This window comes from Callithrix jacchus, chromosome 10 (assembly GCF_049354715.1).
Source record: "Callithrix jacchus isolate 240 chromosome 10, calJac240_pri, whole genome shotgun sequence".
NCBI classification, from domain to species: domain Eukaryota; kingdom Metazoa; phylum Chordata; class Mammalia; order Primates; family Cebidae; genus Callithrix; species Callithrix jacchus.
This window is the reverse complement of record NC_133511.1, coordinates 118,016,236-118,043,484: the sequence shown is the minus strand read 5'-3', so window position 1 is coordinate 118,043,484 and position 27,249 is coordinate 118,016,236. Positions and strand designations below refer to the sequence as shown.

General features: G+C 47.7%; 1 protein-coding gene and 1 non-coding gene across 3 annotated transcripts in view; one reads left to right on the top strand and one right to left on the bottom strand.

Annotated features, from left to right (window-relative positions):
- Nucleotides 1–27,249, bottom strand: part of CD6 (CD6 molecule) — a 52,425-nt gene that overhangs the window by 15,313 nt on the left and 9,863 nt on the right. The gene's annotated exons all lie outside the window — the stretch shown is intronic.
- Nucleotides 20,212–20,314, top strand: LOC118145945 (U6 spliceosomal RNA). Its single transcript, XR_004731423.1, has one exon. It is a non-coding gene; the product is annotated as a U6 spliceosomal RNA (small nuclear RNA).

The window sequence follows — 27,249 nt, the reverse complement described above, 5'->3', positions numbered from 1 at the left end:
GTGAAGGACATTGTTTATTCAAGGTGACCTCTCACTGACTGTCTCCTACTGGGACCCACGGATCACTCCCTAGTTGTGTCTCCTTTGGCCAGAAGATGCTCCTAGATTTGGCCGGGCGCGGTGGCTCAAGCCTGTAATCCCAGTACTTTGGGAGGCCGAGGCGGGTGGATCTTGAGGTCAAGAGATCGAGACCATCCTGGTCAACATGGTGAAACCCCGTCTCTACTAAAAAATACAAATAATTAGCTGGGCATAGTGGTGTGTGCCTGCAATCCCCAGCTACTCAGGAGGCTGAGGCAGGAGAATTGCCTCAACTCAGGAGGTGGAGGTTGCGGTGAGCCGAGATCGTGCCATTGCACTCCAGCCTGGGTAACAAGAGCGAAACTCTGTCTCAAAAAAAAAAAAGATGCTCCTAGATTCTACTTATTGCATTGGCTTTTGTGAATAGTTCTTCTGTAAATGCATCCCCTTGAAATTCGTATTCTAGGTGTGCCATCTGTTTCCTGGTGGGACCCTGACTGATGCGTGGACTGAGGCCACCCAGTGTGCAAGCTGCTGAGCCAGGATTTAAACTGTCTCCAAGGACTTGGCTCCCCTCTGGGCTGGGATGCTGGGCTTGCAAAGCACAGAGGGAGGCTTGGGGGCAGGGTCTGCTGCGCTTACGAACTCCTCTGCATTTCCTGGTTTCTCTTGCACTGAGGTTGGACTGGTTGAAGTCTGGGCAGAAGACATGTGCTCATTTTTTTTTTTTTTTTTTTTTTGAGACAGAGTCTTGCTCTGTTGCCAGGCTGGAGTGCAGTGATCTTGGCTTGTGGCAATCTCTGCCTCCTGTGTTCAAGCAATTCTCCTGACTCAGCCTCCCAAGTAGCTGGCACTACAGGTGCCCACCACCATGCCCAGTCAATTTTTTTGTATTTTAGTAGAGGTGGGGATTCACCATGTTGGTCAGGATGGTCTCAATCTCCTGACTCCATGATCTGCCTGCCTCGGCCTCCCAAAGTGCTGGGATTACAGGCATGAGCAACCGCGCCAGGCCTGTGCTCACTTTTGAGACAAGGCAGGTAAGAGGCAGTAAGCCTTTTCCATTTACGTCTTCCCTGTTGAAGGATATTAGAGGCTCTGGGTTTCGGAGGAACTGCAAGAGGTAAGGGGCTGTTGACCCAGCTAGGATTTTTGTGTGAGTAAGAAGTAAGCCTTTATCATGTTAAATCATGAAGATTTTGGGGTGTCCTTGTTGCTACAGCCTTGCCTAGCCTGGCCTGATCGATGCAGAGGCTGAAGACTCGGACATGACCGTTACACATTCCTGGAGCTTCACCAGAGCAGATTCCATGGACTCACCTCCTGCGCCTGAGCATGTGCGTGTATTCGTGCACAACCTGGCAGACACAGCCCTCTCCAGGAAACCGTGTGAGTCTCTCCACCATCAGGCAGAAAGTCATCAGCCTCGCTAACTCCCTGGCTGTCTGCCCAGCCTGACCCACTGAAGGGGAAATGACTCCAGATTCAGAGCACAGACTCTGCGGCTTCAGTTGCCCACAGGTTAGGATTTCAGAATCCCGGTTCCCACAGCAACGGTCCCAGTGCTCCAGCGTAGTTTTCGATGTCACTACATGGGGTGGGGGAGGGGGGATTGAAGGATGGCTGCAGTGTGTATAATTGTGAGGTGGGACTGTCTGCATATGTGATTATGACCGTGTGTGTGTGTGTGTGTGTGTGTGTGTGTGTGTGTTGAAGGGGGGCTTTAGCTCAGTTCTGTATCATCTCTCTCTCTGGGACTGGAAAATCACTTTCTCATGCATAAAGACACAAATGTATTCTCCTAGATCAGAAAACCCTAGAAGGCAGGGTCCAAGGCTGGGTCAGCCCTGTGTCCCCCACGGTGTCCAAGGGAGTGTTTGCTGATTGACTGAATGAAAGAGTGAGCAGCAGCTGCCAGCTCCAATGCAGTTTGTCAAAAGCAGATATGCTCGAGGGCTTTATTTTTGTGTCAAGCATTCACCCATCCCCTATACCCAGAAAGGAACCTGGCTTCTGTGTTCTCTGACTTTTGTGCTGCAGGAGCAAATGCAGAAATCACCTCGATTTGTCTTTCCATCCAGGCCTCGTTTCACAAAGGGCCGAATGCATGATCAGTGTTTCTCACACATCATAATCACTTTTTTTTTTTGAGACAGTCTCGCTCTGTCGCCCAGGCTGGAGAGCAGTGACGTGATCTCAGCTCACTGCAACCTCCACCTCCTGGGTTCAAGCGATTCTTACACCTCCGTCTCCCAAGAAGCTAAGACTATAGGCGCTTGCCACAATGCCAGCTAATTTTTGTATATTTTTTGTAAAGACGGGGTTTTACCATGTTGCCCAGGCTGGTCTCGAATTCCTGTGTTCAAGCAATCTGCCCACCTCAGCCTCCCAAAGTGCTGGGATTACAGGCGTGAGCCACCGCGCCTGGCTGATTACAGATTTTTGAATGGCAAAAACTCAGAAACAGAGTGACTGCCCATTCACGGGGGAAACTGCTGAATGAATTCTGGTCCACTTACAGCGTGGCATGTTATGCAGCCTTCATAAAGAATGAAATAGACCCAGATGGGTTGGCAGGATTTCCAAGCTGTGTTGAGTAGGAAAAGCAAGATGCAGAGAAGAAAATGTAATATGATACAATTTTTGCAACGCAAAGCCAAAAGACCCCCTCTGTGAACTGGTGTGATTACAGGAATGTGAAGACAAGTGTGGATGAGCAGACAGCAGATGACCAAAATGGAGAAATTAAAAGGGTGGGCTTCAGGGAAGGGGTCGAGCAGGGCCAGCTCCACGGGTGGTGGACTGTGTACAGGGCCCTATGCTTAGAAGGACTCGCCCTTGCTCGAATGCTCTGCTGTTGCCGTCTTGAAATTCCTCATAATTTGTCGAACCAAAGACCCTGTATCTTCATTTTGCACTGGTCCCTGAAAATTATGCAGCTGGTCATGGGACACAGTCACAGCCATGGAAGATGTGGGGGAGGAAAAGCAAGCAAAGAAGGTTAAAGGCTGTGCTTTAAAAATCACGTGGCTAAGCACAGTGGCTCACATCTGTAATCCCAGCACTTTGGGAGGCCGAGGAGGGCGGATCACCTGAGGTCAGGAGTTCAAGACCAGCCTGACTAACATGGTGAAACCCCATCTTTACTAAAAATACAAAAAAATTAGCCGGGCATGGTGGGGCATGCCTGTAATTCCAGCTATTCAGGAGGCTGAGGCAGGAGAGTTGCTTGAACCCGGGAGGCAGAGGTTGCAGTGAGCCGAGATCGCACCACTGCACTCCACTCTGGGCGACACAGTAAGACTCTGTCTCAAAACAAAAAACATGTATGATATGATTCTACATATGTAAAATTAGGTGTGTATGTTGATATGAAAAAAATTAGAAGATATTAAAACCTAAACGGACAATTTCTATGCCTTGCCTAAAATAGAAGGTAATTGTAAAAATAAGCATACTAAAAATAAAGCCACATCAGAGATGCTAAAAGACACATCATCATGAGACTATCTGAGAGAATCAGAGGGAATGACAGAACATTGAAAAATAATAGTTAGTTAAACTTGTTTTGCCATGCGATTCGGTGTGATTTAATGCTAAGTTCTTTCAGCACCTGAAGTTATACTGTGTGTCCCTGAAAATCATCTCTAGTTGTGCCCCAAATTCTGGAAAGTGATGGAACAAGACCAGGAGTGGTTGGTTTCAGAACAGGAGAAGGCAGAGGTTGGGAGTGCAGACCCCAGCCCAGGAAGGAGGCAGCTTTTTCAGGCCAGTCCCAAGCAGAAGCCCCTGGGTGGGACAGGGCCTCGGCGGGGTAATCCGAACAAGACTCCAGTGGGACGGGCTGCGAAGGACACTGTAAGCACGGGAAGAATGAAGGCACCAAAGAGCCTCCTTGCCTGGAATCTGAGAAAATGGGACAGTGATACTGATACTCCTTTGTGTCACCCAGGCCCTTGGGATGTCCCACGGGCATCTGAGAGGTGAGGGACTTGAGGAGAAAGGAGGCATTGACATCGAAGGAGAGCTGAGCCTCCCACTGGCTGGCCCAGTGTCAGAGCAAGCCTGATGGGGAAACTTCCCAAATACTGCCCTGGCCATGCCCAATGACCAGTGTCAGGGAAACGCCAATGACAGCCGAGGGTTCTCTCTGTCCTCCAGCTCTGTCAGATGTGCTGAGGAAAACCTGGTTGCATCCTGAACACTAGTTGAGTGGATGATGGATGAAGACATGCTGTACAGAGCCGGAGGCAGGGTGGAAAGGGACGATGGAAACATGGAGGCGGAATCTACAAACAGTGCTGCTTGGCGCCTGTGTCACCTGCTAGAAGTACAGTTTAAAAAAACAGCAAAAAGTGTCTGCAAACACAGATGTCAACAGCCTTAACAACAACAGCAAACTGAGCCCTTTCAATCCAGTAATTCCATATCTGGGAAGCTATCCTAAAGAAAACTATCTCAAGTACCAGACTCCATGGAGATTAAAGTCATGCTTCGGAGCCAGATGGTTCTAGATTCCTTTTTCCACCCATTTGAGCCCCAGAATGCTGTGATGTGCTGTTTCTTTTTCTTTCTTTCTTTTTTTTTTTTTTGAGATAGAGTCTCACTCTCGCTCTTTTGTCCGAGCTGGAATGCAGTGGTGCAATCTCCGCTCACTTCTGGGTTCAGGTGATTCTCATGCCTCAGCTCCCAAGTAGCTGGGGCTACAGGCATCCACCACCACGCCTGGCTAATTTTTTCTTTGTATTTTTAGTAGAGATGGGGTTTCACCACATTGGCCAGGCTGATCTCAAAGTCCTGGCTTCAGGGGATCTGCCTACCACAGCCTCCCAAAGTGCTGGGATTACAAGTGTGAGCCACTGCACCCAACCCTGTGCCATTTCTGATAGAACAATAAAAACAAACAAATAACCCCCCCACACACACACAAAATTCAAACTGGAGACAACTGAGTTGTCTATAGGTGATTGGAGGGTTGGTTAGAAAAATGTAGCACATTAGAAATATTTGCCAAAAGAAATTTATAGGGAGTATTTAATGATATGGGGGTAAGTTTATGCCACAATGTTAAGTGGCAGAAGCAGAATACCGACTTATACTAGAAAAATGGTTGTACTCTCCCCTCCAGCCCCCATCCTCACCCCCAGCCAGGTTTTAAACTTCTGGAGGTCTTCCAAGACCCAGAGGGAGCCCAAGTTCAATGCCCCATTCTGTCCTCTCACTGCATCCTGAGATTTATTTTCTTGTGGGCCCAGCCACATTTAATTACATAGCAGTTCTGGTCATGAACTGTTTGAAGATCATTGGCCCACTAGATCCTAAGCATCACATGGGCAGGAACTGAATCTATTTTCACCTCCATATATCTGGTATCTTGCACAGTACTTTGCCCAGAGAGATGCTAAAAAAAAAAATCAATAAATAAAATTTAACCTCTACTACAGAAAAAAGATCATAGGAAAAAAATATACATGCCCACATGGCATTAATAGGTTTTTATCTCTCCCTCCGTCCCTCCCTTTCTTTCTTTCCTTTCTTTCTTTTTTCTCTCTCTGTCTTTCTTTCTTTCTGTCTCGCTCTGTCTCCCAGCCTGGAGTGCAGTGGCACCGTCTTGCCTCACTGCAACCTCTGCCTCGCAGTTTCAAGCAATTCGCCTGCCTCAGCCTCCCGAGTAGCTGGGACTGTAGGCATACACCAACATGCCTGCCTAATTTATATATATAATATAAATTTATTATATATATATTTAATAGAGATGGGGTTTCACCATGTTGGCTAGGCTGCTCTTAAACTCCTGACCTCAAGTGATCTACCCGCCTAGGCCTCCCAAAGAGCTGGGATTATAGGCGTGAGCCACCACGCCCAGCCTATTTTCCTGTTTTCTTCTGCTTTGTGTTGTTCTAATTTTTTCAAATGCTCTATATCAAACAAAAAGTAAAGGCCCCCAAATGAATACACACCGTTTTTTTCCCTGGGGGAACATGTGGGCTAGCTTGAAGTACTAACACAGTGAGCTTTCCTACTGATTACCCATCCCCCTGCTCCACGGAGCCTGCAGAGAACCCCTGGGCAGACAGCGTGGCCATGTCAGCTAAAGCCATACTGTGTCTGGCAGGTCAGGGTGTTTCTTCTGGAAAAATGTCAGCATTGTTGGGGGCACAGTGGAGGGGTAGGGGTCACTGGGCTGGGCATCAGGAAATGAGGGTTGATTTCTGTCATTAACTTGCTACATGACCTTGGAGAGTTCTTTCCTTTTCTGGCCCTGTTTTCTCACTTGGATAACGACAGACTGATGAGATTTTGCTCTCGGCCAGTCCTTACGTTCTTTGATTATAATTAGATAAAATGTGTAATGAAAGACAACATCTATTGAGCACATTCTGTATGCCCCATAGATGACAGCTATTATACAGGTAGTATCAAATCCTTACAACGACCCATGAGGTACAGATTATTAATATTGTCCTCCCAGTGTCCTCACTGAGAAAGCGGGGACACAGAGAGCTTACGTGAATCACCCAAGGTCACCCAGCTTGTCAGTAATCAAAGCAAGATTTGAACCTGGACAGTCTGGCTCTAGACATCACCCTTTTAAGTACCACCGTGCACTGTTTTTATGCTGTCAATATAGACTGGAAATCTGTCCTACCTACTCCATTTATCATCACAGAAGTGGGTCCACGGCACACAAAGCACTCACGTATAAATGCAGGGGAGGAGCGTACATTTGAAGGGCTTAGAGATCACTCAGTGCAACTCAGAGAGAGAATCATATGCTGCTGTGCCGTCCAGTGCAATAGCCACCAGCCACGTGTAGCTGCCGAGCACTTGAAATAGGGTTTGTGCCAGTGAGGAACTCAAATTTTCATTTCATTTAATTCAATTCATTTCTATTTGATTTACAAAATGTTTTCCATTTAATTTTAAAGGCACACTTAATTCAGGCATTGGAAAACCTTTTTAGATGGTCGGAGCAAGTCAGAGTCTCCTTTTTCAATTGTAACTAGTATAAAATCTAAATATAGATTGAATATTTCTGATGGAACTTGAGTGTTCACACTGAGACGTGCTTTAAGTGTGGATCACAAGTTGTGTTTCGACGACGTAGGAAGAAGAAAGAATGTAAAGCATCTCGTTAATTTTTTTTTGAGACGGACTCTTGCTCTGTTGCCCAGGCTGCAGCACAGTGGCCCGACCTTGGCTCACCGGATCCTCCGCCGCCCGGGTTCAAGCGATTCCCCTGCCTCAGCCTCCCGAGTAGCTGGGACTATAGGCGCATGCCACCACGCCCTGAATGTTTTTGTATTTCAGTAGAGACGGAGTTTCACCATGTTGGCCAGATTGTCTCAGTCTCCTGACCTCATGATCCACCTGCCTCGGCCTCCCAAAGTGCTGGGATTACAGGGGTGAGCCACCTTGCCTGGTAATATATATTTTTTAATTTGCGTCATGTAGAAATGATATTTTGGATATATTCAGTTAAATACATATATTATTAAAATAAATCCATCTGTTTCTCTTTACTTTTTTGAAAAAATGCAGCTGCTAAAAAATTTATTTATCTTTTATTTTATTTATTTATTTTTAGACATAGTCTCACTCTACTGCCCAGGCTGGAGAGCAGTGGTGCCATCTTGGGCTCACTGCAACCTCTGCCTCTTGGGTTCAAGTGATTCTCCTGACTCAGCCCCCTGAGCAGCTGGGATTACAAGCATGCATCGCCATGCCTGGTTAGTTTTTAAAGTATTTTTAGTAGAGATGGGGTTTCACCATGTTGGCCAGGGTAGTCTTGAACTCCTGACCTCAGGTTATCCACCCGCCTTGGCCTCAAGAAGTGCCGGGATTACAGGCATGAGCCACCTCACCCAGCCAAAAATTTGATATGATAAATGTGGCTTACATATTGACATCAGACCGTGCTGTATGGGGGAAAGTACATGGACCTTGCATCCAAAGGCTTGGGCTGGAGTCCAGCTCTGTTCCTTATTAGCGAAGTGACCTTGGGCCGGTCACTTTGCCAGTCTGAGCCTTAGACTCTCACCATAAACTTGAATTAAAAATGCTTCTCTCAGAAGGCTTTTTGCCTGCAAGTATTTTGTCAGCTGTTGGGGTTATGCATATGTGGTTATTACCACTTCCCAGGCCAAAGACTTGGCTGAATGATTGCAAAATCTGAGGCCCAAGGGAAGTGTATCACCAAGGCCCATGGGTGGGGAGTTCAGACTCCCAGTGCAGTGCAGTGATCTCCCGGTTAGCCCCGCTACTGCTCTGGAGCATGCCAGGACAGGGCAGGGAGTGCCCCCCTGCAGGACTGGCACCATGCCCCTGTGACTAGTGACCCCGAACCTTGGGAGAGGCACGTGTCCTACTGACCTGCAGACCACCATGCATCTTGTGTGTGAAGACTGGCCTTCTGTGTCCTGAGCAGTGACGGCAAATGCTACGTGAATCCAAATGCTGGATTATTTTACACATACACGTATCTCCCGAGGCCCTGGCTCAGGCTCCAGGTATTCAAGTGGAGCAGGACCGGTTCAGAGAGCTATCCAGAAACACTCACCTGCCTCTGGCCCAGCGGCCGGGCAGCTGGACTGGTGTTCCTGGTTTGCAGGGGGACATGTGAGAAGCAGCCAGATGGACTCCTAGTTTTCTACTCCCAACTCACACTGACGGGAGCAGATACCCATCTCAGGCAACTGGGGTACAGTGTGCAGGGAGAGAAGGGAAGAATGTTGTGATGCTTTCCACTGCTCTGATAGGGAAAGGGGAGGCCCCAAGGCATGGCGAGCACCCATCACAAATCTGGCACAGCTCAGCAATAATGGCTGACATTTATTCAGTATGATTTCATTCTCACAGCAAGATCACGAGATGGGGAAACAGAGGCACTAAGAGGTTTAGTAATTTGCCTAAGATTACACAGCTAGCAAATGGCCAAGTTGGGATTTGAACCCAGGCTGTCTGCTTGCAGAGACCACATTCTTAACCACGCCACTGCCCAGGGTTGGAATCTAACATCCTGATTTCTGCTTTGGTGATCATGCCAAGGGCAAGAGGCAGGAAGTTTTGACAACCCCAGAGGCTTTCCAAACTCCTTTCTCCTCTGCAAATGTCAAGCAGCCTTGTGTTTAGAAATGATAACCCACCATTCCCCTGTAACGGTGACCCAACGCAGAATGCAAGACCCATGGACAAATTTCCCCAAAGACCCCAGACTCCAAAGATAAGCGGCAATGAGGAGACCTTACTTCTCCAGGGCATGGGGTCCTTGTGGCATCTGTCATCCCACAGCCCTCACAGCAGGGACAAGATGAGACTTGGTAGTCTCGCCTCACACTGTCCCCACCCATTCCTCACTTGCTCTTGAGTATGGGGCTGGCTCCAGCACTGTCCAGGGCCTGAGGACACACCGGCCAATTGGAAGAGGAGGGTTGATGGATTCAGGGGAGGAAGCCCTGAGGGGGAGGGTGCCCGAACTGTCGGACTATTTTCTTTTCCGAAATGCCCTTGATATTGTTAATGATGAGGAATCAATAAAACAACTAGAAAGGAGGATGCCTGTAATTCCATTAAAATTAGAAAGAGGCCGGCCAGGCAGAGGGGCTCACACTTGTAATCCCAGCACTTTGGGAGGCTGAGGTGGGTGGACTACCTGAGGTCAGGAGTTCAAGACCAGCCTGGCCAACATGGTGAAATCAAGCCTCCACTAAAAATATAAAACTTAGCCAAGCATGATGGCCTGTAATCCCAGCCACTGGGAAGGCTGAGACAGGAGGATTGCTTGAAACTAGGAGGCGGAGGTTGCAGCGAGCTGAGATTGCACCACTGCCACTCCAGACTCCAGCCTGGGTGACAGAGCAAGACTCCATCACAAAAGAAAAAAAAAGGTGCTTGCGCTGGCAGTTGGGAGGGCATAATTGTATTTGACCTTCGAGAAGACTTGGAGAGGCTGTGACACCCAGTTGGGCTGAGTTTCCTTTGTCAAGACACTGAAGCTATCGTGGGCTCAGTCACATAGTTCTGTCCTAGCCTGCTCAGGTGACTGACTGCAGTGACTTGACCAGCTTATATCCACTTGGCTCTCCAAGGCCAGGAAGGCTAGGGTGACTTCTCTCCCCCGGTCCCCAAAGGAAAGTCAGCAGTTTGGTGCTTTACTTTTATTTTACACGTACACTTAGCTCCCGAATACCTGTCCCAGTTCCTAGCACGTGGAACAAGTTCAGCAAATGTTAATGAAACGGAACGGAGACCGGTAATAAATTCATTTCTCAGCTTTCAGGAGAACGTGGCTCATGCCTCTCACTTCCTTGGGAGAGAGAGAAAGAGGGTATTATTTGTATTATGTTACAGGATTTTGGTTTGTTTTCACACTCCCTGGTTATACCTAAGCAGGTCTTGGGGACACAAAGAAAACAATTTGCCCAATTGACAGAGAGAGGTGGCAGTAAAGGCACAGAGAGTCCCAGCCCCAGAGGACTGCAGTCACTCAGGTCAAAGAAATTCAGCCTTTTTACCTTTCTTTTGTCCCCTCCATGTCACAACACAGAGGATGTTCACCTGCCTGGGTCCTTCCACACATGCCCAGATATCATCTCCCCTCCTCTCTGTCACAAAATCCAAGGGGAAGTAAAAGACAACATTTCATACTCTCCTCTGTAAGGAAGCTTAAAGATAAGATCAGCACAACTTAATAGGCTTTGAGATGTGCTCAGTTGCTGGGACTCCCCCTCTTTCCTCTCCCAAGAAAGCGAGAGCGTGTGAACCACGTTCTCCTGAAAGCTGAGAAATGAGTCTCTTGCCGGCCTGAGTTCAATTCCATTAACATTTGCTGAACTGGCTGCGCAATCTGGGAGCTGCAGCAGGTGTGATTTGAGGGCGGTGAGTGTGAGCGGGATGATGGAGGGAGCAGGCGATCCCAGGCACCAATTCATCCATGTAACAGCCTCCATTCTCGGGAAAGTCATCCTTCACGATTTAGACAGGGACTCTGGGGACAGATAGAACAGTGATCTAAACCCATTTCTGTGGATCACTGGCTGTGTGACCAAGGGAAAGTCACTGAGCCCAGCTAGGTTTCGTCTTTAACCCTGCACTGGGCATGATAAATGAGCCAGACCCCAAGAGTGCACGGATGGGTGAGCTACGTATAATGCCCGGGACGAGGTCTACGGCAGCTGCTGTTAGTATCCCCCAGCCTGAGGCCTTCTCTTGTTTAGTCCTTGGTGGCTCTGGGGTGGCAGCTAGCTATTGATTCTGCGTTGCATCCCAGGCTGAACGGTGCCTCTGACAGCCCCTTAGCCTTCTTTTCTGCAAGGGGGTGATTCTGGTTCTTTGAAGGCGGCACTCTCTCCTCACTCCTTGCCTTTCTTGGGAACCTTATCAGAGCCGCTGCAGACTCAAAACTTGGCTGCCTCCTTCCCTGGCTCTGCAAACATCCAGTGTTTCTAGAGAGGAGATGTGGGCTGCGGTTGCTGTGGTAACAGGAGTTCCTCTAACAGAAAAGGCTCCTGGGGTCCCGGCTCTAAGGCTTGCTCAGGCTCCCGTGCCAGACAGTGCCTTCTTTCCAGCTATCAGATGGTAAGACGAGAAGGTCTCATGGAGGGTTGCGAGCAGCTCAGTGAAATCCCACAGGATAAGAATAGGGATTTGAGTCCAAGAGAGCACAGCAGGCCAGAAACATTGTCATTTCACCAGCCCCATCTTCTTGCTCCCCCACCAGACTGTAGACCACTGAGAGGAGGAATGTTCCTGCCCTCTTTTATTTATTTATTAATTTTAATTTTATTTATTTGTTTTTGAGATGGAGTCTTGCTCTGTCGTCCAGGCTGGAGTGCAGTGGCACAATTTCGGCTCACTGCAACCTCTGCCTCCCAGATTAAAGTTATTCTCCTGCTTCAGACTCCCCAGTAGCTGGGATTACAGGCGCCCATGCCACCATGCCCAGTTAAATTTTTGTATTTTTAGTGGACACGGGATTTCGCCATGTCTGCCAGGCTGGTCTTGAACTCCTGACCTCAGGTGATCTGCTACCTTGGACTCCCAAAGTGCTGGGATTACAGGTGTGAGCCACGTTGCCCCACCCTCTGGTCCCTCTTTTAGAATTCCTGTTCAGTAGGTCTTGGTTGGGAAAAAAACATCTACCACATCATAGGCATCAGAAAGAGCACTGGATTGAAATTAAACATGCCTGTGTTAGAAACCCGGCTTCCTCCTTACTATGGTGTGACCTTGATGAATCTCTTCATATGCCCAATTTGCCTCCCTTGCCTCAGTTATCAAAAAAAGCCTCACAAGCTGGGCACAGTGGTTCACGCCTGTCATCCCAGCACTTTCAATGGCTGAGACATGAGGATCGCTTGAGCCCAGGAGTTTGAGACCAGCCTTGGCAACATAGTGAGACCCTGTCTCTACAAAATAAATTTAAAAATTAAAAAATGAGGCTGGGTGCAGTGGCTCATACCTGTAATCTCAGCACTTTGGGAGGCCAACATGGGTGGATTGCTTGAGCACAGGAGTTTGAGACCAGCTTGGGCAACATGGCAAAATCCCGTCTCTACCAAAACTGCAAAAAATTAGCTGGGCATGGTGGTGTACACCTGTGGTCCCAGCTACTTGAGAGGCTGAGGTTGGAGGATCACTTGGGCTGAGGAGGTTGAGGCTGCCGTGTGCCAAGATCATGCCACTGCACTCCAGCCTGGGCAACAGAGTGAGACTCTCTCTCTCTCTCCATATGTGTGTGTGTGTGTGTGTGTGTGTGTGTGTATGTGTGAACAAATAAATAGCAATAAATAAATAAATTAGCCAGGCATGGTGGTACATGCTTATAGTCCTAGCTACTGGGGAGGCCGAGCCAAGAGGATCACTTGAGCCCAGGCGTTTGAGGTTGCAGTGAGCTATGATCGTCACTCTGCTCCAGTCTGGGCAGCAGAGTGAGATTCTAGCTCTAAAACCAAAACAAAATGAAACAAAAACCTCACAGGGCTAAGGTAAGATCACAGACACAAAAAACTCCAGTACCTGACCCGTGGCAAATACCAAAGACCTTGTGGAATCAGTGACTTCACAGGCAAATGTGTGAAAGATGAATATGTGTGCATATATGTATCACAGATGGAAAAAACGGATTACAAACAACACTTTCAGGATAATCAGAGCCTCATAAATACAGTGCATAGAAAAATGGCCGGTGATACCGCATGGATTTCAGGAGGCTCACACCTTGATCTGAAAGCTATATCCTTATGTGCAAATTATAGAAAAAAAATGTTCACATGCAGACATGTGCAGGGATATTGACTGCAGAACTGTTTGTAACAGAAGAAAATTAGAAGCAATCTAACAGTTCATCATCTGGAAATAAACAGATGGTATTGTCTCATCGACTGGATCAGTCAGTTGAAGGAATGAACTAGATGCCTATCTATCCACTGGTTAGACTTTGAAAACAATGAGAAAAGCATAATAAGTTGTAGAACAATATGTCCAGTAGGGTACAATTCATATAAAGTATAGTACGTGTCTCCACACCATCCATTGTGTATGGCGACATTTTTTGTGTAATAAAAGCATAAAAACGTGGAAGAAAAGGGAAAAGGGTGCACACACCACACTTGGGAATGCGTGTTCTTTCTTTCGGCCAGTTTTCTTTCTTATTAATATAGATCTCAGCAATTATGGCAAAAGTATAAACATTTTCTAAGTCTGAGTGGTGAGGATGCATTGGGTTCATTAAAACATTCTCAGGCCAGGAGCAGTGGCTCATGCCTGCAATCTCAACATTTTGGGAGGTCGAGGCGGGCTGATGACTTGAGGTCAGGAGTTCAAGACCAGCCTGGCCAACATGGTGAAATCCCATCTCTACTGAAAATACAAGAATTAGCCGGGTGTAGTGGTGGGCACCTGTAATCCCAGCTACTCAGGAGGCTGAGGATACTTGACAGGAGATGGAGGTTGCAGTGAGCCGAGATCGCACCACTGGCTGGGCACGGTGGCCCATGTCTGTCATCCCAGCACTTTGGGAGGCTGAGGCAGGAGAATCACTTGAATCTGGGAGGCGGAGGTTACCGTGAGCTGACATCATGCCATTGCACTCCAGCCTGGACAAAAACAGTGAAACTCTGCTAAAAAAAAAAAAAAAAAAAAAAAAAAAAGATCGCACCACTATATTCCAGCCTGGATGACAGAACAAGACTCCATCTCAAAAACAAACAAACAAACAAACAAACAAACAAACAAATCCCATTCTCAGTGCATTTCTGTGTGTTTGCAATAGTTCTCTCTAATAAAATGTCTGGAAGATTCTATAAGAGGCTAGAAACAACAGTTACTTTTGAAGTAATTTACTATGGGTAAATTTAAAAATTTTTCTTCTTTTTGTATTTTCTAAATTCTGTGCTATTTTTACTAAATACAATTTTAGTAAAATAAAATAAAAACAAAAAAAAATTTTTTTTTAAGTATATATGAAAAACCTCTGTAAATTGTCCGAGTCAGATCAATGCACCCCGCCAATGATTCTTGTGCTCTTCTCTGGGTGAGAAAGCCATGGGTTTTTATAGTTTTAAATCCTTGAATCTCCTTAACAATGCTCAGAAGTAGGCGCTGTTATCCTCACCACTGTGCAGGTGGGGGAACGTAGGATTCAAGAAACAAGGAACTTTCTGGGACTGTAGCGCCCCTAAGAAACACAGCAGGGATCTGAACCCAGAAAGAGGGTCTCCTGGGCTCTGATAAACTTCCGAGGGTGTGCAGCAAATGCTCAACAAATTCTAGGTACTCTTATTATCCATGGAAGTCCCTATAGCTCACTGTACCATGTCCAGGGCCAGGCCCACACTGGACTCTGCCTGGAAAATAAAGGTAGTAGAGTCCATGGCCCAGCCTGGAGGCCCGGTGTTAAGAGCTGGCTCGACGCTGGGTGCCGTGGCTCACACCTGTAATCCCAGCCCTTAGGGAGATCGAGGCAGGTGAATCACGAGGTCAGGCGTTCGAGACCATCCTGGCCAACGTGGTGAAACCCCGTCTCTACTAAAAATACAAAAGTTAGCTGGGCATGGTGGCGAGTGCCTGTAATTCCAGCTACTCTGGAGGCTGAAGCAGGAGAATCTCTTGAACCCGGAGGCGGAGGTTGTGGTGAGCTGAGATCGCGCCACTGCACTCCAGCCTGGGCAACAAGAGCAAAAAGCTCCATTCCAAAAAAAAAGAAAGAGCTGACTCTAATCTTGTCTCTCTGAGGTAGGTGCAGAGGCGTGAAACTTGCTTGAGGAACCTGGAGGAGGGAGGGGGCTGCTCTGTAAGTGGGGCGGGGGCTGGCGAGTGCATCCTGGAAGGTATATTGCAGGAGAGGCGCCCTTTGGGCCAGGACTCGAAGGTCAAGGAGCATTTAGCTGGGGCAAGGGGGGCAGATCCACATTCCTGAGGACTTTCCCTGTGCCAGGTGCTTTGCAGACATTGCCTCATGACTGCCCTGTGAGGAGCTGCCATTACGAAACTCACTTTACAGACAAAGAGGCTCAGAGAAATTAAGTTCCCAGCCCAGGGCCACAGAGCCTGGCATTGACAGAGCCAGAATTCAAATCCAGATTTGAATTTGTTCCCCAGATTCACTCTTTCTACTCTTCAGGCACCCTCAACAAGTGGAAAGAGGTAAGAAGGCAATCCAGGGGAGGGCGCAGCTCCAGCGGATGCCTGGAGGTGGGCCAGAAGCTGGTGGGCCAGGCTAGACATTCAAGAATAGAATCCCCCAGAGCATGGCCCTCTGTGCAAAAGCAGGGCTAGGTTTCTGCAGGCTGGGAGGAGGAGGAGTGAAGGCTGAAACTGCTGAGCTGTGAGTGATTTTCCAGGGGGCCTGTCCCCACCCACTGGCTCTCAGGAGGGGCCCTAGTTCTAGGTCTCCAGACCTGCAGCAGCACCAGTTTTAGGGTGAATAAAGCTTGTGTGTGGGCAAGGGGTGAAAATCCTCCCCGCTCTAGGGGCTGAGGCTGAGATCTTTCCAGGGTGGCCTAAAGCCCCCTAAGATAAGGACCCCTCGAGATCAGACATCCAGAAGCCATCAGATACCATCAATATCCATCCTTGGAAGGAAACACACCCTCTTCAGAGCAGGTGGGAGTGTAGGCCGGGCTGGGACCGGAAAGTCTCCTTGGGGCATCAGGGACCGGCCCTGGCAGCCAGGCTCACCAGACACATGTCCTGTGCCCATCCTAACAATGGCCCCTCCTCATCTACCCCTCATCTCCTCTCGTTAAATAAATCCAGGTTGAAAGAGAAGCTGAGGGAGCCACTGGGGATGTTCAGACTGATGCTTCGTGGCTACCTTGTATCCTTAATGGCTTGGGGCTGGCAGTGGCCAATGGCCACACGGACCCATGTGGCTCAGAGTCCCACTGAATTCAGGAAATAAACGTGGGTTCCCTGAAGGGAGGTAACATCCGAATGCCCACTGCATTTGCCAGCTTTCTCTCTCTTCATCTCCGCGAGGAGCCTGTGAAAGCTCAGTTTTCCAGATGAGAAAAACGGAGGCTCCACAGCATGAAATGACTTGCCCACAGACTTGCCCATGACTTGTCCACTAAGAGGTGGAACCAGGCTTCCACATCTGACCTATGGGTCTCCACATCTGACCTATACGCTCAGCTATCAGCCCATACGACTGTCCTCTACTCCTCTCCACAAGTCACACATATGATGCTTCTGAGGTGGCTTAAAGTCCTTTTGAATTCCCATCTAGCTTAACCCTTAGTCAGGGAGATGCCACTCTTTCATTCCATTCTCTCAGCTAAGCTCTGGGCCAGGCCCCATTCCCTGGTGGAGGATAAAGAGGCCTGAGCCACTGAGTTTGTGGCAACAATTCGTAGTTTATTACACTCAGATGTCAGTGCTGTCCTCAGGCTTGGAACAAAGTACTCTGGAAAAAGCAGAGTTAGTAGGGAATAACTAACTCCAAAGAACAGGGGACAATTGGGAAGGGTTTTAGAGGATGAGTAGGAGTTCTCAGGAGTAAGAAATTGATGGAAAGATACCTCTTTCCAGGTCTTTGCCAAACGACGTGAGAGATTGAACTGGCACCTCCCCAGAGGATGAGTGGGCTGGAGGAAGAGGTTAAGTAAGGCAGTGACCCACCTCTTTCTCCATCCCTCCCCACCATTCAACCCCACCATACACACATCACACACGCATGCATACAGGTACACATACATACTGTACACACACACACACCATACACACACCACACACATGCATACAGGTACACACATACACACTGTACACACACCACACACACATGCATACGGGTACACACATACATACCTGTACACACCCACACACCATACACACACCACACACACATGCATACAGGTACACACATACATACTGTACACACACACACCATGCACACACCACACACACATGCATACGGGTACACACATACATACCTGTACACACACACACACACACACACACTGTACACACACCACACACACATGCATACAGGTACACACATACATACTGTACACACACACACACCATACACACACCACACACACATGCATACAGGTACACACATACATACTGTACACACACATACATACTGTACACACACCGTACACACACCACACACACATGCATACAGGTACACACATACATACTGTACACACACACACACCATACACACACCACACACACATGCATACGGGTACACACATACATACCTGTACACACACACACACCATACACACACCACACACACATGCATACAGGTACACACATACATACTGTACACACACACACACCATACACACACCACACACACATGCATACGGGTACACACATACATACCTGTACACACACACACACACACACACACCGTACACACACTACACACACTGCTATGAGTTGTTGAATTGTTCCCCTCCTCTTAAAACAGTCCTCATTTCCCGTACCTCAGAATGTGACCTTATTTGGAAAAAGGGTCTTTCTCAAGGCAATCAAGTTAACATGAGGTCATTAGGGCAGGCCCCAATTCAATATGACTACTGTCTTCACAGAAGGGGGAAATTTGAACACAGGCACATCCGCAGAAAGAGAACACCATTTTAAGATAAGGCGGAGACTGGGACTATGTTTCTACAAGTCAAGAAACGCCCAAGATTGCCACCAGAAGCTCAGGAGAGAGCACCTCCCCTCCCAGCCCTCAGAAGGAGCCACTCACTCCTGGATCTTGGACTTTGAGCCTCCAGAACTTTGAGACAATACATTTCTTTTTTGTTTTTGAGATGGCGTCTTGCTCTGTCGAGAAGGTTGGTGTGCAGAGGCTTCATCTCGGCTCACTGCAACCTCCTCTGCCCGGGTTCAAGCGTTTCTCTTGCCTCACCCTCCCACGTAGCTGAGATTTCAGGCACCCACCACCACCCCTGGCTAATTTTTGTATTTTTAGTAGAGACGGGACTTCACCATGTTGGCCAGGCTGGTCTCAAACTCTTGACCTCAGGTGATCCACCCACCTCGGCCTCCCAAAGTGCTGGGATTACAGGCGTGAGCCACTGCGCCTGGTGGAGGCTATACTTTAATGTGCCCATGCCACTGAGTGTGTTGCAGCAATTCTAGTAAACTCAACCACAGGTGCGGGAATTGAGAAGAGCTGCTGCAGTATTCCGGATTAGGGGGTAAGGAGCCCACGAGAGGCAGAGATGGGTTCCTCTTTCACTTCGAGATGCCACGGGGTCTAGAGTGCTTCTCGGAACTGAATTTCAAGGTTGTGTTGACATGGCTAAGGCTGAGGCAGCCCCCCCCCCCCCCACAGATGCAAGTGACTAAAAGTTCCACAGAGATCTTCAGGGAAGGCTTTAGCATCTACCTAGAGAGCAAAAGCTGAAGAGTGACATATGGCCGCACCCATTTTACCTCAGAGAGGTTTGGGAACCTGCCCAAGGTCACGGTGGGCGTGGCGGAGCCTGGAGTCAAGGCTGGTCTCAGAGTCACCTGACAAGCGTGGATCAACGCCAGCCCGGCGCCCATCAGCACACCCACCTTCCTGCGGGTGAGACCGAAGGCCCATGATGTGCCGCAGACTCAAAAACTTCCTCCTTCAAGAACCAACAGCCGTGTCGTGTGAAGGTGCGGGCTGAGACTTCTTTTCTCTCTTTGCATTCCTTCTAATGTGGTTGTTAGAACGTTTTTTACAATAAGGATGACTAATGTTTACATCACATCTGAATTTTCAGCTAGCATTGGGTGGGAGGGACACAGAGTGAGTAGAATGGAGATCAATTACAAAGGAAGAAATTGTCATGACCTTGGGTAAGTCCTTACCCTGTTCCAAGGCCTCAGTTTCTCCATGGTTAAATGGGTGGGCTGGGCCCATCAAATCTTTCCACCAGTTAGCAAAATGCTTCTCAAATCAGGTCTGAGACCGAAAGACAATTTAAGATATGAGACGAAATGGAATTGAATACCGCAGTAAACGAATCATTCCTTTTCCAATGTTTCGCTCCTGATTGCATTAAGGAGAAAGTCTCATTGCGGTGCCACTCAGTCTTTAACACCTAACTCTTTATAAAACATTTTATTTTTGCAGAGATGGAGACTTGCAATGTTGCCCAGGCTGCTCTTGAACTCTTGGATTCAAGCAACGTGCCTGCCCTGGCCTCCCAAAGTGCCAGCACGACAGGCATCAGCCACCGTGCCTGGTCACCTAATGCTTTTTAATGAAGAGAGAGCCAGTTCAGGCTTGGACAGCAGGCTATTTAATGACATTTTTGTTTTTGCCGTTTTATTTGTTTATATAGATATATTCTATTTACTAAAGCAGTATTGGTTTGAGATACGTGGTAGTGATAGAAGATTTCTAAGTTCAAATAAACTTAGGTTTAAAAAAGGAGTGGGTGGCTGGGTGCAGTGGTTCATGCCTGTAATCCCAGCACTTTGGGAGGCTGAAGGGGTGTGGATCACCTGAGGTCAGGAGTTTGAGACCAGCCTGACTAACATGGCGAAACCCTGTCTCTACTAAAAATACAAAAATTAGCTGGGCATGGAGGTACATGCATATAATCCCAACTACTCTGGAGGCTGAGGCAGGAGAATCACTTGAACCTGGGTGGCTGAGGTTGCAGTGAGCCAAGATGATGCCATTGCACTCCAGCCTGGGCGACAAGAGTGAAACTCAGTCTCAAAAAAAAAAAAAGGACTGGATGCAAGCTTCAGCAGCACATGTACTAAAACTGGAATGATTCCGAGAAGATTAGCACGAGCTCTGTGCAAGTATGACGCATGAATTCATGAAGCGTTCCATTATTTCTGTTTCAAAAAAGAATTAAAACAGGAGTTGATGTAAAAAATTGTTAAGTAATTGTATATGCATAAGGGGCAAATAAAATCACATCCTTCTATACCTAAAACTCTTTGATGAGCTCCCATTGTCCTTGGATTAATTCCAAAACCTATCATCTATGTCCTCAAGCCGGGCCACCCTCTCCAACTCCATCTCCTTCATCTGAAATCCATCTCCCAACTGTCTGAAATCAATCTGATTCCTGCCTCAGGGACTCGGCCCTTGCTCCTCCCTCTGCCTGGAATGTCCTCTCCCTGATCTCAGCACTCCCAGCTCATCTCATCAAATCCCCTGGCCTCTGCTCAAATCCCCTTGGAGGCTCTGCCTCATTCTTCATTGCAACTGCCATCAGTCCCCTTACTTTGCCTGATTTTCCTTGGTGCACATATCCCTCTCTGAAATGATACTATACGTATATATTTTTTTGAGATGGAGTCACGCTCTGCTGCCCAGGGTGGAGTGCAGTGGTGAGATCTCCACTCACTGCAACATCTGCCTCTCGGGTTGAAGCGATTCTCCTGCCTCTGCCTCCCGAGTAGCTGGGATTACAGGCATAAACCACCACGCCTGGCTATTTTTTGTGCTTTTAGTAGAGAGGAGGGTTTCACCATGTTGGCCAGACTGGTCTCGATCTCCTGACCTCGTGATCCACCAGCCTCGGCTCCCCAGCGTTCTGGGATTACAGGCGTGAGCCACTGCGCCCAGCCCTGAAATACTATTTTAAAAATGGGTTTACTTTTTTGGTCTATTTTCCTCATTACAATAGAAGCTCCCTGAAGACTGGGACTTTGTTCCATATCCTCAGCGGCTGAAAAAAGTGCCCAACACCTAATAGTAGCTCAACAAATGAATGGCAAAATTGTAAAGATGGAGAACTGGCCCTGGTGTGGAGAGCTGCTGGCCCCCAGTATCTGAGTCAGGGTGAATGAAAGACAGCAGCCACCAGGGCTCAATGGAAGGTGAGCTCAGTCCTTGGCCTCGTTAGTACCAGCCTGCCAAGTATCGAGCCACCTGCCTCCCTCTCCTTGAGGCAGCAAAGAGAGCCGAGTCAGCAGCTTTAAATGCAGAAGGAAGGACGGAATTATAACATCACCCCAGGCAATCATCCTTTTAATAACTGGTTCCGGTGAGAATCAACAATAATGTTACAACTAGTGGGCAAAGGTTTGAGGAAGAGCAAGATATTTACATATTCTCAAAGAATCTTCCCACAAGGTACATGTTAATTACAAAGGAGGAAATTATCTTCAGAGCGGAGAAATCTAGCAGACAACACCTTGGCCAAGCGAGTTAGGCTGCCGGAGAGGGGCAGGCTGAGCCCACACGCCTCCTGAGGTGGTTCACTGCGAAGGCCAAAAGTTGTTTCTGTAATATTCCTGCCAAAGAGGCGTGACTTAATCGAATCACGAAGAACCATCAGACGACCCAGATGAGGGACGTTTTATAGCATAACTGCTTCTATGCTTCAAAAAGGTCAGTGTCAGGAAGGAGAAAGAAATCTGAGAAATCATTCCAGATTCAAGGAGAATAAAGAGATGAGAATTAAACGCAGCCTATTGAACAAATTGTCTTTTGCCTTAGAAGGTATTATTGGAACCATTTGCAAAATCTGAATAAATTCTGTTGATTATCCAGTAGAATTGTATCAATATCAATTGATACAATTAATAATAAGTGTACCGCGGTTATGTAAGAAAATGTCTTTATTACATACAAGGAGGAGCTGGTACCATTCCTTCTGAAATGATTCCAAACAATCCAAAAAGAGGGAATCCTCCCCAAATCATTTTATGAAACCAACATCATACTGATACCAAAACTCGGCAGAGACTCAACAAGAAAAGAAAACTTCAGGCCAATATCCATGATGAACATAGTCGCAAAAATCTGCAATAAAATACTGGCAAACCGATGGCAACAACACATCAAAAAGCTTATCTATTACAATCAAGTAGGCTTCATCCCAGGGACGCAAGGCTGGTTCAACATATGCAAGTCTATAAATGTAATTCACCACACAGACAGAACCAAAGACAAAAACCACATGATTATCTCAATAGATGCAGAGAAGGCCTTCGACAAAATTCAACAGCGCTTTACGCTAAAAACTCTCAATAAACTAGGTATCGATGGAACGTATCTCAAAATAATAAAAGCTATTTATAACAAACCCACAGCCAATATCATACTGAATGAGGAAAAACTGGGAGCACTCCCTTTGAAATCTGGCACTAGACAAGGATACCCTCTCTCCATTCTTATTCAATATAGTATTGGAAGTTCTGGACAGGGCAATCAGGTAAGAAAAAGAAATAAAGGGTATTCAATTAGGAAAGGAGGAAGTCAAATTGTCTCTATTTGCAGACCACATGATTGTATATTTAGAAGACCCTATTGCCTCAGCCCAAAATCTCCTTAAACTGATAAGCAACTTCAGCAAAGTCTCAGGATACAAAATCAGTGTGCAAAAATCACACGCATTTCTATATACCAATAACAGACTTAAAGAGAGCCAAATCAGGAAGGAACTGCCATTCACAATTGCTTCAAAGAGAATAAAATACCTAGGAATACAACTAACAAAGGATCTAAAGGACCTCTTCAAGGAGAACTACAAACCACTGCTCAACAAAATAAGAGGACACAAACAGATGTAGAAACATTCCATGCTCATGGTTAGGATGAATCAATATCATAAAAATGGCCCTACTGCCCAAAGTAATTTATAGATTCAATGCTATCCCCATCAAGCTACCAATGACCTTCACAGAACTGGAAAAAACAACCTGAAACTTCATATGGAACCAAAAGAGAGCCCACATAGCCAAGTCAATTCTAACCAAAAAGAACAAAGCTGGAGGCATCACGCTACCTGACTTCAAACTATACTACAAGGCTACAGTAATCAAACCAGCATGGTACTGGTACCAAAACAGAGATCTAGACCAATGGAACAGAACAGAGGCCTCGGAGGCAACGCCACACATCTACAACCATCTGATCTTTTACATACCTGACAAAACAAGCAATTGGGAAAGGATTCCCTGTTTAATAAATGGTGTTGGGAAAACTGGCTAGCCATGTGCAGAAAGCAGAAACTGGACCCGTTCCTGACACCTTACACTAAAATTAACTCCAGATGGATTAAAGACTTAAACATAAGACCTAACACCATAAAAACCTTAGAAGAAAACCTAGGCAAAACCATTCAGGACATAGGCATAGGCAAGGACTTCATGACTAAAACACCAAAAGCATTGGCAACAAAAGTCAAAATAGACAAATGGGACCTAATTAAACTCCAGAGCTTCTGCACAGCAAAAGAAACAATCATTAGAGTGAATCAGCAACCAACAGAATGGGAAAAAAATTTTGGATTCTACCCATCTGACTTATATCCAAAATCTACAAAGAACTAAAACAGATTTACAAGAAAAAAAACATACAAACCCATTCAAAAGTGGGCAAAGGACATGAAAAGATACTTTTCAAAAGAAGAGGAATATGAGGCCAACAAACATATGAAAAAATGCTCATCATCACTGGTCATTAGAGACATGCAAATCAAAACCACATTGAGATACCATCTTGTGCCAGTTAGAATGGCGATCATTAAAAAATCTGGAGACAACAGATGCTGGAGAGGATGTGAAGAAATAGGAACACTTTTACACTGTTGGTGGGAGTGTAAACTAGTTTAACCATTGTGGAAGACAGTGTGGCGATTCCTTAAGGACCTAGAAATAGAAATTCCATTTGACCCAGCAATCCCATTACTGGGTATATATCCAAAGGACTATAAATCATTGTATTATAAGGACACATGCACACATATGTCATTGCAGCACTGTTTACAATAGCAAAGACTTGGACCAACCCAAGTGCCCATTGATGATAGATGGACAGGGAAAATGTGGCACATATACACCACGGAATACTATGCAGTCATAAAAAACTATGAGTTGCTGTCCTTTGTAGGGACATGGATGAACCTGGAAACCATCATTCTCAGCAAACTGACACAGGACAGAAAATCAAACACCGCATGTTCTCACTCATAGGTGGGGGTTGAGTAATGAGAACACATGGACACAGGGAGGGGAGCATCACACACTGGCATCTGTGGGGGGAACTAGGGGAGGGACAGTGGGGGGTGGTGAGTTGGGGAGGGATAACATGGGGAGAAATGCCAGATATAAGTGATGGGGAGGAAGGCAGCAAACCACATTGCCATGTATGTACCTATGCAACAGTCCTGCATGTTCTTTACATGTACCCCAGAACCTAAAATGCAATAAAATATATATATTTTAAAAAAAGAAAATGTCTATTAAAACACACACACACTGGAGTATTTAGGAGGAAGGGACATTGCAACCTACTCTCACGATTCCGGGGCAAAGTAATAGAAAAATAGACACATTGAGAGAAAATAATAAAGCAAATATGGAAAATTCTGAACATCTGGAGAGTCTGGGGAAAGAGCATGTGGAGATTCTTTGTATTATTCTTGCAATTTCTTGATAAGTCTGAAATTAGGCTGAAATTAAAAGTTAAGTGAAAAACCAGGCCGGGCTCGGTGGCTCACGTCTGAATCCCAGCACTTTGTGAGGTTGAGGTGGGAGGATCACTTGAGGTCAGGAGTTGAAGACCAGCCTGACCAACATGATGAAACCCCGTTTCTATCAAAAAATACAAAAACTCACCAGGGGTGGTGGCACCGGCCTGTAGTCCCAGCTACTCAGGAAACTGAGGCATGAGAATCACTTGAACCCGGGATGCAGAGGTTGCAGTGAGCTGAGATCACGCCACTGCACTCCATCCTGGGCAACAAGAATGGGACTCTGTTTAAAAAAAAAAAAAAAGTGTAAAAACAAAGAGGAGGCAGAGCCTGAGGTCTGGAGGAGCCGTCAGAGGGGCTGGGCAGAGCAGCTGCATGAAGCCAGCACGTCACTGCCCAGGGTCGCCTGCGTTCATGTCAGACCACGTCAGGCCACACTGGGCCACAGCCGTCCCCTGCAATCTCTCCCCGGGCCGGGGGAAGCCTGTGCCTGGTTCCCACAGGCCCGGTTGTGCCCTGCTAGGAAGAGGGCCTGCAGACCGGGCCCCTCAGGCCAGCTCCAACACCCTGTGCATGGCGTCCCCATTTTACACCTCACTTCCCTCCTCTGACAAATAGGAAGAGAAGGCTGGCAGCTCGCTGGGGTTTCTTCCAGCTCAGACACTGTTGTGATATTTCTAGAATCCCTTCCCGGCAAAGCAACACATTTCTCCAAGGAGCGGAATCCATTTGACGACTGTACATCCTTTAGTTTGGCTGAAGGAGGGAGGGAGGGAAAATCAGAGCACACCAAGCTGCATGGGGGATGGGCCTCCTCCAGGCCTGGGGGGCTTCCTCAGCCCTGTCCCTGCCCCCACTGCTCCCAGGCACCCCTCCTGAAAGAGGTGAACACCCGAGCAAAAGGGGTTCTGAAGTGCAGATCAAAATCCTCCCTCCAAACCCCAGGACCAGAAGTGCCTGTGCTCCCAGCCCTGCCAGTGACTCGCGGCATTACTTAGGCCCCCTGGGCAGCAGTCTGTCCTTCTGTAAGATGAACAGAGCCAGGCTTGGCTTTGCATCTGGCTCTGAGGACATAGTGTCCTCATCCCTGCATCCCCTCATCTCTGCATCCTCGCTGCCACAGGGCTCAGCAGATGACTCCAAATCAGAAGTGGGGTACTCAGATGGGACCCCCAAGATACCCCGAGAAGTCCCTAACCCTGAAGCCCCTCCTCACTCTTACAGCCTGTGTCCCCACTTGACTCTGGTCCCCAGCCCCATGCACACACCCCTCCCCCTGATATCTGCTGGCACCTCCTATAGACCCCAGCCCAGCTCAGGGTCCTGATGGAGATTGGGGGTGGACTGGACACTGATTGGCTGGACCTTTGTATGTGCCCCTGCCCCTAACACGTGGTGGAGACGCAGGGGCACCCACCCTCCCATACAAGGGAAAACAGGGGACCACATTCCTATGATGGGGCCATCTCCCGATCTCCCAGGGACCAGAGCCCCAGCCCCGAAGCTTCCTCCTCAGCCCGTCAGCCCTGCCTCCTGCCTCTTGGCCTCTCTCAGCTGCCATTTTCAGGCAGAAGGCGGTTGGGCTGCAGGAGCCTACAAAATGGAGGGTGGAAACCTCTGTCTCCCTGTGTTGTCCCCGGGAGCACCTGCCCGGCCCCAGTCCAAGCAGCAGCTGTGGCCACTGGTCTCTCCCAATACCCGAAGGAGCCTGGCCTTTCCCCAAGCATGCCACAGCCAACATCTAGGGAGCCCCACGCAGCCCTGAGCTCTCATGGGCCCTGCTTTACAGCTGGGGAAATGAAGGCTGGGTAAGGCTGCTCAGCCCGATGTGGGAGAACTCAGGCTCCACATCGTTCCCTGACAGCCCAGCTGAGGCGACCCAGGAAAGGGCGGACCTTTCCTGTAGGAGTCTTGAGGTAGGGAGGGGTCCCCTGCCAAACCCTACGCAATTCCTGGGCTGGGAAAAAGCATCGCGTTTGGAGTCATGAGGTCAAACCAAATATCTGTCATCTATTACTGGTGTGACCTAGGAAAAGTCACTTTATCTCTCGGAGCCTGTCACTTACTCAGTGAAATGAAGGTATCAGCAGTAGCGCATGCGTCCGAGGGCTGAGGAGGAGAAGGCAGGTTCATGTGTTTGCAGAGCGCTGCACCGGAGGACGTGATATTGAAACTACCTGCCTAACATCTGTAAATGTACGTTCTGTGGCGCACCTTCCCCGGGCCACTCTCTGTGCTTGGCATTTATCGATCCTCATGGCACACCAGTCTGGGTCAGGAGGCAGAAAAGAGCCTGGACCTCAGCTCCTGTGGGAATTTCAGTCTTCCCCCCCAGCATGAC